Source organism: Lucilia sericata, unplaced genomic scaffold (assembly GCF_015586225.1).
Source record: "Lucilia sericata isolate MDLA Ls3-8-SP2 unplaced genomic scaffold, ASM1558622v1 Contig000213F_arrow, whole genome shotgun sequence".
Lineage (NCBI taxonomy): Eukaryota > Metazoa > Arthropoda > Insecta > Diptera > Calliphoridae > Lucilia > Lucilia sericata.
This window is the reverse complement of record NW_023994241.1, coordinates 42,418-55,469: the sequence shown is the minus strand read 5'-3', so window position 1 is coordinate 55,469 and position 13,052 is coordinate 42,418. Positions and strand designations below refer to the sequence as shown.

The following is a 13,052-nucleotide window of genomic DNA, read 5'->3' as shown; positions in this document are numbered from 1 at the left end:
TATATATAGAGAGAGAGAAAAGGAAATATACACGCCTGGTACCAAATTGACACCAAAGAGTTTATAATTTTTCAATAACATTCGTTGTCAAAGTATATACATACGTACGGCAACACTATATAATATTGACAACATTGCAACAATTCATTGTCGAAATCTAAATTTTAAACACATCCGTTGTCTACATGTTAACAAACGTGGTAAGCTCTCTATTGGCAACGGATTGTTTGTCAATAGTGAGCTTACCACGTTTGTTAACATTTAGACAACGGATGTGTATAAAATTTAGATTTCGACAACAAATTGTTGCAATATTGTCAATATTACATAGTGTTGCCGTACGTATGCATATACTTTGACAACGGATGGTATTGAAAAATTATAAACATTTTGGTGTCAATTTGGTACCACGCCTGTATATTACTTTTTTCCTCTGTATAGAAACAAATCGATTGGCAGAAGTAAAACAGCTAATATTGGAAACTGAGAGCGAAATTTTAGGAATTTCGTAATCGATAACAGCACAAAAGTAAACTAGTTCCATCGCTCTTTTAAACTCAACATTTCTTTATGAGATAGTAAGGAGAGAAACTTTAAAAACAACAACAACATTTTGCTTCTAAGCAGATGAGATCATTTTAGTTTTCAATTCCTACTTTTCAAGGCATTCTAAGAATGATCACTAAAAAATCGGTTAATCTTTGTTCCAAAACTTTCCAAGATTGATAAAAAAGAGACATTATAGAGAGAAGAGTGAGAGAAACTTAAAAACAATGACATCGTTTAAGTTCTGAGAATATGCAGATCAAGGATGTTAAGAGACATTATTGAAAGTAAAGAGAGAGAAACTTTAAAACCAACGACAACATTTAAGTTCTGATAATATGCAGATCATTTTGGTTCGTAGTTCCTTTCTTTAAGGAATATTGAAAAAGATTTTGAGACATAATTTTGCCACTTGAGATGTATTAAAACAAAGCAATGCAAAACGAAATCCAATTAAATTTTACACATTTTTTTTCTTCAAAAGACACGATCATCGTGTGATCATCTTAACTTATCATCTAGTTCATCCCCCCTAGTACATACAACAATTTCAATATTTTACAAACAACTATATTTCTTTAAGTGTACACAACAACCCCTAACACCCCTTCTACGTAGTCTTCTTAAAACATGCTCACTATTATGGTTTATAGTGTTGAATAGCAGCGTCAAAGAAGTGATCACATTTATGAAGATCATAAATGTATTTGACGGTCGACGAACGCGTTATATTATTCTTTGCTTAATAATTTTTTATTTTATTATTATTTATTTTTTTTTTTTTTTTTCAAAATTGTTTAACATTTTTATAAACACGAAATGCGATCAACAATATTTTGTCTCATTCTTTTCATTTTCAACGCGCTTCAATGACAATGAAAAGCATTAAATATGTAAAGAAAAAAATAATGATATGATAAAAGCAAAAATTGTACGGAATTATCGAAAAAATTCGCCACTTTAAGCAGAATTGTAAAATATTAAAAACTATCGGCAGGTTTCAAAGATATTACTCGTGTCATCTGCGGTTCCGAAGAGTGATAGTTCCTAAACAACTCAATCATTCGCACGAACGAAAGCATTTCGTTTTCCAGTCAATATCGGGTAGATCTGCCAGATTGTGCATAAAAAAGGTTTTCTAGTGTCTTGAATTAAACTTCCACCAGGGGCGGTCAATAACTAACAACAAAGGAAGTGGATACAAGTTTTGCGAAAACTTCTGCAGAAGATGTGATATGGGAGATTTATGTATATGCCTAAAGGGCTGCAGTATATAAACATTGCCAGAGGTTCTGAAATGATCGTATATCGATCGATGATCTGATCCGTGGATATTCGTAGTGTTTTCTATGAATCAAAGGTTTATACTAAGTATGCGGTATTACGACAAACGTTTGGGTCTTTACTGACTTGGTAGCCAATAGAGTTCCAGTTCGAAATGTAACGCCCGTTATTCAATGATCAGATTAAATGTTGTATACAACGATCTATTTAGTGCATTTTCACATGTCATTAAACTTACTTCTATGGCCCTTCCGTATTAGGTCTAATTGAATTAGGAACAACTCCTTTAGATCGACAGTAGCCAGTTTATCATGACGAAATGTGACTTTTATGACCCTTTATCAGTAGTACCAAAGTCCGTAAGATTTCCTCAAACGTCATACGATGGCTGCTGCATAGAATAGTTTTCCCCACCCTCAAGACACTTGGTATTGGTTGGGTTAATTCCTCAGTTTTTTCTCCAAGTATTTCCCAAATACATCTAGGGAGCCATTATCTGCTGAGTGCGCAACGGACATAAAGCTCACACACTCAAGTTACATGAGTAATGAGGACAATATCCCACCCTGTCTAGTGATTTGTCAGTTAAGTAAACAATAGTTCCATTGGCCTTGATGATTGGCCCATAGACCTATTTTACTCCATCTGAATTTATTACTATTTGCACCACTTATATCCCAGCGAAAATGGAATACAACTCTCACACATGAGCTGGAGCTTGGAAGTCTATTTTGGAGCTACTCGAACGCGTATTGACAGGGCAAAGTTACTTATCGGTGACAGTATTGATTCACTGGACCACCGAAATAAAGTTGGGTGTATTTCACTGTTCTATCGCTACTATAATGGAATGTGTTCCTCTGAAATTAGGGAACTTGTTCCCGATACACAACACATATCCCACACTAAGAACACACTCATTTGTGGTTCATTCTTCAGCCGCACTGTTCGTATGTGAAACCAACTTCCTGCAGAAATATTCCCCACCACTTTCGATGTGAAAAGGTTTAAATCAAATATCCACAAACACTACTCCCTCAATCCTCCCTTCCATCGCCTATTTTTCCATTTCCAGAGCAATGCACTGCATGAGTAGGGATTATCCCCTGAAAAAAAAAAACAATTTCATGGAATTCTAGATAACAGAGAAGTGATAATACTCTACCCACCACATTTCCAATTTCAGTAATGTCGATTGGTCAGTGGACCCCACAACACATTACAGGGAAAATCCTTTCTTCAGCCGCACTTCTCGTATGTGAAACAAACTTCTTGCAGAAACATTCCCCGCCTCTTTCGAGGTGAAAAGGTTTAAATCAAATACACACAAACACTACTCCCTCAATCCACCCATTCACAACCTATTTTCCTAGTTCCAGCAAAAAAAACAAATTCATAGAATTCAAGATTACAGAGAAGTGACTATAATACTCTACACACCCCATTTCCTATTTCAGTAATGTCGACTGCCACATTAATGGTCAATACTAGATCGAGTAAAGAACAATCTAATCAATCCACCCTTCCACAACCTATTTTCCTAGTTCCAGCAAAAAACAAATTCATAGAATTCAAGATTACAGAGAAGTGACTATAATACTCTACACACCCCATTTCCTACTAGATCGAGTGAAGAACAATCTAATCAATTTGTGTTAATACTCTGATCTGCCGTTCATATAGGTCTGAAAAGAATCATTAATAGATACGAAACTTTTCTTCATCAAGGTTGAAGACCTCCTAGCACATAGTCCAAAAATTCATAGAATTCAAGATTACAGAGAAGTGACTATAATACTCTACACATCCAAATTAATGACAATGTCAATTGCCACATTAATATTTTCGATCTGCCGTTAATATTTTGATCTGCCATTCATATAGGACCGATAAGAAGTAATTAATAGATGCAAGAATTTTCTACTTTTGCACTTAGTTCATGATTTGGAAGAGGGATGATACAATCTAGATCCATTATTCCTAATCGTCATATGCGAATCGCTTGGCAATTATCTCATGTTCAAAAAAAGTGATAACAACCTTTCAACATTGATATGATACAAATAAAATCGATCTGTAACAAATTTAGTAAGGATCGGTTCATAATAGAAACTTGTTTTTAGATCAAGCATCTTTTGGGAATTATACATATTGCTTTTGTATTAAAAAAAAACGATTTCTTTTAATTAAATTCCAAATTAAATGCTTTTAAAAAATTTCATTTAAATACCTAATAAATCACTTTTTTTCACGAGACAAACGAACATATCAAAATATGCTCTACGCAAAGATTGCATTTATTTAGATATTTCGTTGTTATGGACCATAATAAATAGAATTAAACAAGAAAAAAAAACATTAATAAATATATAAAATAGACAAAAATATTAACCAAAAATATATTGAAACAAAAACACAAAATATAAATATTATTAAAAATAAAAATAAAATCACTGAAAAGCGTAATGAAAAACTATATTTAATAAGCGCGAGCGGCAGTGTTTTACGCTTCACTTGATGATGATCATCATCATTATAATGATGATGATGATGCTGGTGATAATACTCAAAAGAACTAATATTAAAATGATGGTTGGTTGATGGTGGCCGTGTGCAATATTGTTTATATTTCTATATTCTATAATTTATTGCCAAAAAATCAACATCATTGGCTAATAAGAGCGGCCGGTTAGTTTGTTTGTTTGTGTTGTTTTTGCATGATCTTCTCACGATCATATGAACGCGGGTGGATATGTGAGGGAGGCTAGTGTCCCAACCAGCAAATACAACAACCACAGAACAAGAAAATGTTGTTGTTAATAGAAATCTAATTTATATGTTCTGTTGATATGTGTCCATTCTGTGGCTTGTCTGTCCCCAGAACTCATGTGTTCTTTTGATGATGCTGGTGATCGTTCAAACGTTCATGGATAGTAGTATGAGTGAGTATTATTGCTTTATGTGGTCATTTGCCTGTCCTTTACTTCGTCGTTTTTGTCCATAGAAGAGGTCGTTTGTGATTTGTATTAGTTTGTTTATGGAACAACAATTCAAGCGATTATCCATTTGACTATTAAATTCATATTTTTTATAATCCAAATAATCCAAAATATAACAAAATACAAACGGAATAGAATTTTTAGGTGAAGGCGACTTTTAGTTGCGCTACAATAACATTGAATTTAAGGTGATCAAATGTGATCCAAAATTCTTTAAATAATAAAAAATTCTATCACGAAGCACTATGATCCGATATGGATATTTATGCAACAAGTTAAATTTATGAATGACAATCTGTTTTGATCAGATGTTCTGTTATTATAACGTCGCCATTTTTAGTTGATTATAACTTTAACTTATAAAAATTTCGATCACGAAGCACTACGATCCTATATAGATATCTGTGCAATTAGTTAAGTTAACGAATGCCAATCAGTTTTGATCATATATTCTGATATTCTAAGATCGCCTTTATTAGTTGATTATAACTTTTGAGATTTCCCTTTCGAAAGCGTTACAAAACGCCTTGTTTATCTGAACCGTTCAATTCAAGAACTAAACTTGTTCTCATCGGGTCTAGGAAGAATATCAAACAAAAGTGCCAGAGGAAATCGTAGAGATGTCCGTCAGAGTCTCGTCTTTAACAAACATCATGTATCAGGGTCTCCCCAAGGAAACTGTCAAGTGGTTTAATCATTATTTTTAAACAACTAAGTATCGATATGTCTCTTGACGAGATGGCGAACCATTCGTGCCTGGAACTACTCTGGGTACCGGGTCACTCTAATATTCCCGGAAATAGAAAAGCGGACGAACTAGCAAAAACTGGTTCCCGCCTTCACATAAGGGATACTGACACTTTAGTCGGTGTCCCGCTTTTCAGCATGAACTTTATGGGTCTGCTCAGACCAGATGGTCATCACTGACCCACTGCTCGATATCAAGAATGACCTGGCCTCTATATGATGAGCGAAGGTCTTTCTGTATGATGAGGCTTTCCAGGATGAGACTACGCATACTGGTAGCCATCCTAACAGGGCACTGTATTATAGGTACGCATGCAAGAAGACTATATCTTTCATACAACGACTTTTGCAGGAGTTGTCATAGTGAGAATGAAGAGGAAACCGTAGAACACTTCCTCTGCCTCTGTAATGCCCTGGCAAATATCAGGACTGAGTTTCTAGGCACTACAACCTTGCATGAACTTGCGGCTTTATCTAATATAGACGTTAATAAGATAGAGTGGCTCATTCGTGCCTCTGGCTGGTTTAATACCATATCAATCACGAACATGTAATGTCCCATAGGTTTTGGTTTTTCTCTTCGCAGATCCGTTACAGGGTATCACAACGGGACCACTAAGACCCAAGTGAGTCGGTCAAATGGCCGACTGCCTAAACAACCTAACCTAACCTAAGTATCGATAAGTTTTTGGCAATCGTTCAGATATATCACCGACATTTTGGTAAAGGGACCACATTAACCTTACTGCAATATTTGGAAACATGATACCAGGAGACTTGGTTTGTATATTTCCCCGCCTTGTTGCGGAAGATGAAATCAGTTTTAACCAAGAAGGGAAGTGAATGTATAAGAGAAGTCTACAAGTCTCATCCGACGATTTCAAATTACAGAAACTCTACGTTTCAACTTACAGAGGCCGAATCAACTCAGAAAGTGATTCTGAGCAAATTTGTTTCCTATAACATGATTATGACCCCAACCATGCAAAACACCAGCACAAAGTGGTTAAAGTCCAGCGTGACCATATGGTTGAAACCTATTTTCAAAAGTCCATTCCAAGCAGCTATATAGGAGCTAGCAACGAACCCTAACAGGATCACTTTTACAGTATATTGTTCTTAAATGTATAACTTTACGAGCCGAGTGCAAAGCATTTACATTAACAGAACCCCCAAGATTTTGACCCCATTTTGGCAATTATTCTCCTCCATTTTCTTTACATACTTATCATTATGATGTTACAAACTGATCAACGCAACCTAAATGCCCACGTCCTACTTTTTTTCATCAACTTTAAAATCCACCATAAATATAAATTATAAAATCCATTTTATTTTGAAAATGAGTATTAGCAAGTGTCAACATGTTGGAAGGAATCAGTGTCACCAGTGACATTGAATTATGGTTGATGGCTGGCTGTTGTATTTTCATATCTATTGTAGTTGTTTTTGTTGTTGTTGTACTTGTGGTACTACCTCGATCTTGTGCGCTTTTCAATAGTCAAACGCTGAACATTTTTTCTTATTTCAATAATCTTTTTTTAAACTGTATCGAATTATTTTTGGAATATATATTTTTCTATTTTGTTTTAGCAAAAAACAAAAAATATATATAAATATTATTTATGTTTTCATCATACATATAGAATTTAAATGCTACATTATTAAAAAGAAACATGTTTCTTATTTTGTTAATTTGTTTATGGGACAATTTGTTTTATGTTAAACAAAAATCTAGAAAAATTAAAATGAAATATTAAATGTTTAGTTTTTTTTTTTTTGGTGTAAAATCTTCTCAAGAACAACCCGTTTTTAGTTATTAGTAGTCTTTGAAAGAAGCCATTTGGTTTTGAGAATTTTGTATAGAATTCAATTAAGTTTAATGAAGATTTTTCTTTAATTTAATGAAGTTTCATTATTTTATTTTCAGTGAAAGTTTCAATACTTTTTTAAAATTTTACAGAAAAATCATGCAAAAGAAGATGTAGAAAATGTGTAACTTTAACAAGAAGAGAATTACTGCACGTCGAAAATAGAATTCGAATATTCGGGAACAAAAGGAATAAATTAGAAAATGCATCCGATCCTATTCTATAATCGATCAGAGTGTTGACTATAGATTAATCAAAGTGTTAACTATAGTCTTGATATATCTTTTTTGGCTAAATATTGACCTATAGTCTCGACTGATCTATAGTCTTAACTACAGACTGATCTATAATCTGGACTATAGACTGATCTGTAGTCTGGACAATAGAATGATCCATAATCTGGACTATAGAGTGATTTGTAGTTTTGACTGTAGACTGATCTATAGTCTGGAATATAGACTGATCTAAAGTCTGGACTATAGAGTGATCTATAGTCTGCACTATAGAGTGATCTATAGTCTGGACTATACAGTGATCTATAGTCTGGACTATAGACTGATCTATAGCCTGGACTATAGACTGATCTATAGTCTGGACTATAGACTGATCTATAGTCTGGACTATAGACTGATCTATAGTCTGGACTATAGACTGATCTATAGTCTGGACTATAGGTAGATCTATAGTCTGGACTGTAGATAGATCCATAGTCTGGACTATAGACTGATCTATAGTGTGAACTATAGACTGATCTATAGTGTGGACTATAAACTGATCTATAGTGTGGACTATAGACTGATCTATAGTCTGACCTATAGTCTGGACTATAGACTGATCTATAGTCTGGATTATAGACTGATCTATAGTGTGGACTATAGACTGATCTATAGTCTGGACTATAGACTGATCTATAGTCTGGACTATAGACTGATCTATAGTCTGGACTATAGAGTGATCTATAGTCTGGCCTACAGAGTGATCTATAGTCTGGACTATAGACTGATCTATAGTCTGGACTATAGACTGATCTATAGTCTGGACTATAGACTGGGCTATAGTCTGGACTATAGACTGATCTATAGTCAGGACTATAGACTGATCTATAGTCAGGACTATAGACTGATCTATAGTCTGGACTATAGACTGATCTATAGTCAGGACTATAGACTGATCTATAGTCTGGACTATAGACTGATCTATAGTCAGGACTATAGACTGATCTATAGTCAGGACTATAGACTGATCTATAGTCTGGACTATAGACTGATCTATAGTCTGGACTATAGACTAATCTATAGTCTGGACTATAGACTGATCTATAGTCTGGACTATAGACTGATCTATAGTCTGGACTATAGACTGATCTATAGTCAGGACTATAGACTGATCTATAGTCAGGACTATTGACTGATCTATAGTCTGGACTATAGACTGATCTATAGTCTGGACTATAGACTGATCTATAGTCTGGACTATAGACTGATCTATAGACTGGACTATAGACTGATCTATAGTGTGGACTATAGACTGAACTATAGTCTGGTTTATAGACTGATCTAAAGTCTGACCTATAGTCTGGACTATAGACTGATCTATATTCTGGACTATAGACTGATCTATAGTTTGGACTATAAACTGATCTATTGTCTGGACTATAGACTGATCTATTGTCTGGACTATAGACTGATCTATAGTCTGGACTATAGACTGATCTATAGTCTGGACTATAGACTGATCTATTGTCTGGACTATAGACTGATCTATTGTCTGGACTATAGACAGATCTATAGTCTGGACTATAGACTGATCTATAGTTTGGACTATAGACTGATCTATAGTCTGGACTATAGACTAATCTATAGTCTGGACTATAGACTGATCTATAGTCTGGACTATAGACTGATCTATAGTCTGTACTATAGACTGATCTATAGTCTGGAATATAGACTGATCTATAGTCTGGAATATAGACTAATATATAGTTCTATATATACTGAACTATAGACAGATATATAGACAATATGGAGTGATCTACAGTCTTGACTATAGATTGATCTATAGGCTTGACTACAGATTGATTTATACGCTAGATCTACAGTCTTTCTTATAGACCGATCTATAATCTTGCCTATAGACTATAGATTGATCTTTAGTCTTGACTATAGACTGATCTATAGTCTTTACAATAGATTGATCTCTAATCGTGACTATAAACTGATCTCTATTCTTGACGATAGACTGATGTATAGTATTAACTTTGTATTAGTAATAATTTTGAATAAAGGCTGATCTATGGAGTCCATAGTATGGACTTATCTAAAAACTTTCGCTATAAGATGGCAATTTAAGGAAAGAAATATACAGATGTATCTGTCCTAAATAAAATTAGCCATACCAAATAAACCAAAACATTAATCTTATTAAATTTGTTAATGTCGCCATATAAAATAGACCATTAAATATTGAAATTTATTATGATTTTTCTGTTTTTAATAAAATAAATTTTATATGTTTTCTTTAATGCGATATTTTTGCAACAAAAGTATTTCGTATTTATCTTTTTGACATCAAACATTTTAATAAAAATTGAATGAAATACAAAACAGAAAAAAATAAACAATAAATTTTTAAAATAAATGAGAAAATTAAAAAATAAACAAATTTTTGACATATCCATAAACACTTTCCAGAGAGTCGTTGGTTATATAATATGTGGGGGGAGGAGAAGAAGGGAAGTTAATGAAAACATATAAATTTGGCAGTCATGTGATAAGAAAGAAATACAATATATTTTAATTAAATTTAAATAAAATAAAATTAGTGTATTAAAAGACCCGTGATAACATACCCTACAGAAAACTGAATTTTGTTTTAAGTACCATTATCGCAGGCGATTTTAAAAGCTTTTACTGTACCTTTATCTACTGTATACTAAAGGAACCGAAAACACTTTTCTATTTATATATTTGTAGTACAATGCTGTCATTCATATTTATAGGTCTTTTGAAGAAGACCATGTAATTTACCAGACAGTAGCCCATTAAATTTGTCGACAACGAAAAATTTCTTTTATTTTTCTCATCATTCATTTAAGTATTTTTTACAAACTAATTGTTATGAATTCTTCTTGTTAAAATTGCATTTTTTGTCTTCGATTATCATAAAGCTTTTAAGTTTTCTTTGCAATTTTATAAATAATATAAAATAATTTTAATTATTGTTCAACAGGTGAAGAACAAAAATAACACAAGCGTCATATTTGGTTTGACACTTTAAGGACTTAGATAGACCGTCAATAATTAAATAAAATTTACAATTTAATTTAAAAATTTATAACGGAACGTCAAAGGGAAATTACGTGTTGTAAACGAGTATAACAAAATTTTAAATGGAATGCGGGATCGTTATGATCAAATCGAAAAAGTTCTTGTTGATAGTAATGCATTTTCTAAATAACTTTCCGAAATCTAATAGCGACATTTTAATATCCCTGATCAGCATCTATTCGCCCTCAAAAATAGACCATGAATGTCAAACTTCTTTAAGTGAGATTGCAAGGCATTCAACAATAGCACTCTTAGGGGTGAACTTACAATACGATGATTCCTTTCTGGGTCTCGGTCTAAAGTAGTATCTTAAATAAATGTAATAACTTGTAAATGGACAAATGGTCACACTTGTATGATCATCAGTCATGCATTCAACTTAAACAAGCTATCTTCAGAGATACGGAGATCTCAGCTAGATGTTCTTGTGTCCGTGATAACTGGCCATTGTCGTTTCAGAACACATGCTAGATGACTTCACAATAAAGAGAAAAAGAAGACCGGCTATAACCAGACGCTGACACAAGCGTTTTATTATGAATTTCCAATCTCTGTAATGTTTGCTTCCGGTGGGTTAGTAGTTAATGTTCTATTCTGTCAGACAGGAGATCGTGGTTTCGATTTCCACCTGAAGTACAACAGGCCCTATGGATGCCTAGATGTATTTCTTTGACTTTGATGTAACCATACATCCGCCTTTCAAACTGACTAACTAATCTATGTAATATTCATAAAGAATAACTAAATGTATGTATGAATGTACGATTAGGTATAGAATGATACTCAATAAAGCTAATGATACTCAATAAATTGACATAAAGATGTCATATAGACTTCTGGAAGTCTGTGGCATTGATAAGGACACATATTAAAAGGGATTCGGAGTTGAAGAAGCACTTAGGCCCTTGAATTTCCATATAGTACATTCTAGCTTAGGAAGTAACGGTCTGGGATATATACAATTAGGTTGTGTAAGGTTGCAGAGTACTGCAATATACAGTGTAATGAGATCACAAATGAACTAGCCAGGCAAGGACAGATCTGGGCATTAATAGTGTAGTTACGTCGGTGAACGTCCTATTTGTCACTACTATATGTCATTCTCCGATAAATTAGTGATTCCATCTAATTCTGGCACAGTAGAAAGGATTGCTATGCTAGATTGGATAGGAGGTGTATTAGAATACTAGTAGGATTGATAACCGGACACTGCGCAATAGGAGTCTTTCAATTGAGTCGATAACACAGAATTTTTGTAGGTTATGTAAGGAAGAATTGGAGCTGGAGAAAGTGACTGACCTGATCCACAGAGTCTGAGTCGGCATACCTTACCAACTTTTCTGTCTTCCTTTTATCTATGTTTGTTTTCAGTCTTCGAGTTGACCTCAGGATATACAATCCTTTTAAACTAAACTACAGGAATGTGATTTGAGATGCTATACTTCTATACCACACATTACTTCTTGCTTATTTTATTTTCTCCTTTTCTTCTAAAGACTCTCCTCTCATCTAAATAACTTTTCTAAGTTTTCCTTGTCTTTCAAACCTCTTCTCACAAATGGATCTTTCTGGACGCAATTGAAGCTAATTTTTGAATAAAAAGTACAAAATAAATGGCGAGGATCTTTTATTACATGAATGACTCTTCACTAAGAGACAAACTGATTGTGTAAAATGAATAGAATTTGATTGATTAAATTTGATTGACAAAGCACTACGATCTGAGAGAAGATCTTTGGTGCAGATGAATAGAATTTAATATGAAGCCAACAGAAAACTCTTCATATAGTAAACTCTGCATTATATGGGTGTAGGATTGATGCCTACCGGGTTAAGGAATTCAACAATACGGATAATAGGGAGATAGTTGAGTGCAATTGATTGAGACATTTGCCACAGACGGACATTGTAAATACTTCAGTTTAAGTAGTTAGATTAGAGTTAAGAGTTGCACACAGAGTCTTAAAGAGTGAATTCGAACAACGGACAGCTTTAATCTAGTTTATAAGTTTCATTTAAATAAATACTCCTTTTAGACTTAATCTAGTGTGTGTTTATTTAATTAAGAAATGGCATCCAAGTGGAAAAAACTAGGAGAAGAGTGGTTAAAATCCTATATGGGTAGCAGGCCGCAATGAAAAAGTGAATGTACTCGCTCTAATGTAATTGGAAGTCAACCTGACGAATGCAAAACGGTTTGATGGATGAAATGAAAACATGGACAGGAGAATAACATACCGCCACTTAGAATAATCCTATGTGATTTTAGAACGAGAAGC

The 13,052-nt window shown here is 33.7% G+C and overlaps 1 protein-coding gene across 7 annotated transcripts in view; it reads right to left on the bottom strand.

Moving 5' to 3' along the window:
• LOC119602185 (leupaxin) overlaps nucleotides 1–13,052 on the bottom strand; it is a 74,070-nt gene that overhangs the window by 24,390 nt on the left and 36,628 nt on the right. The window lies entirely within an intron of this gene.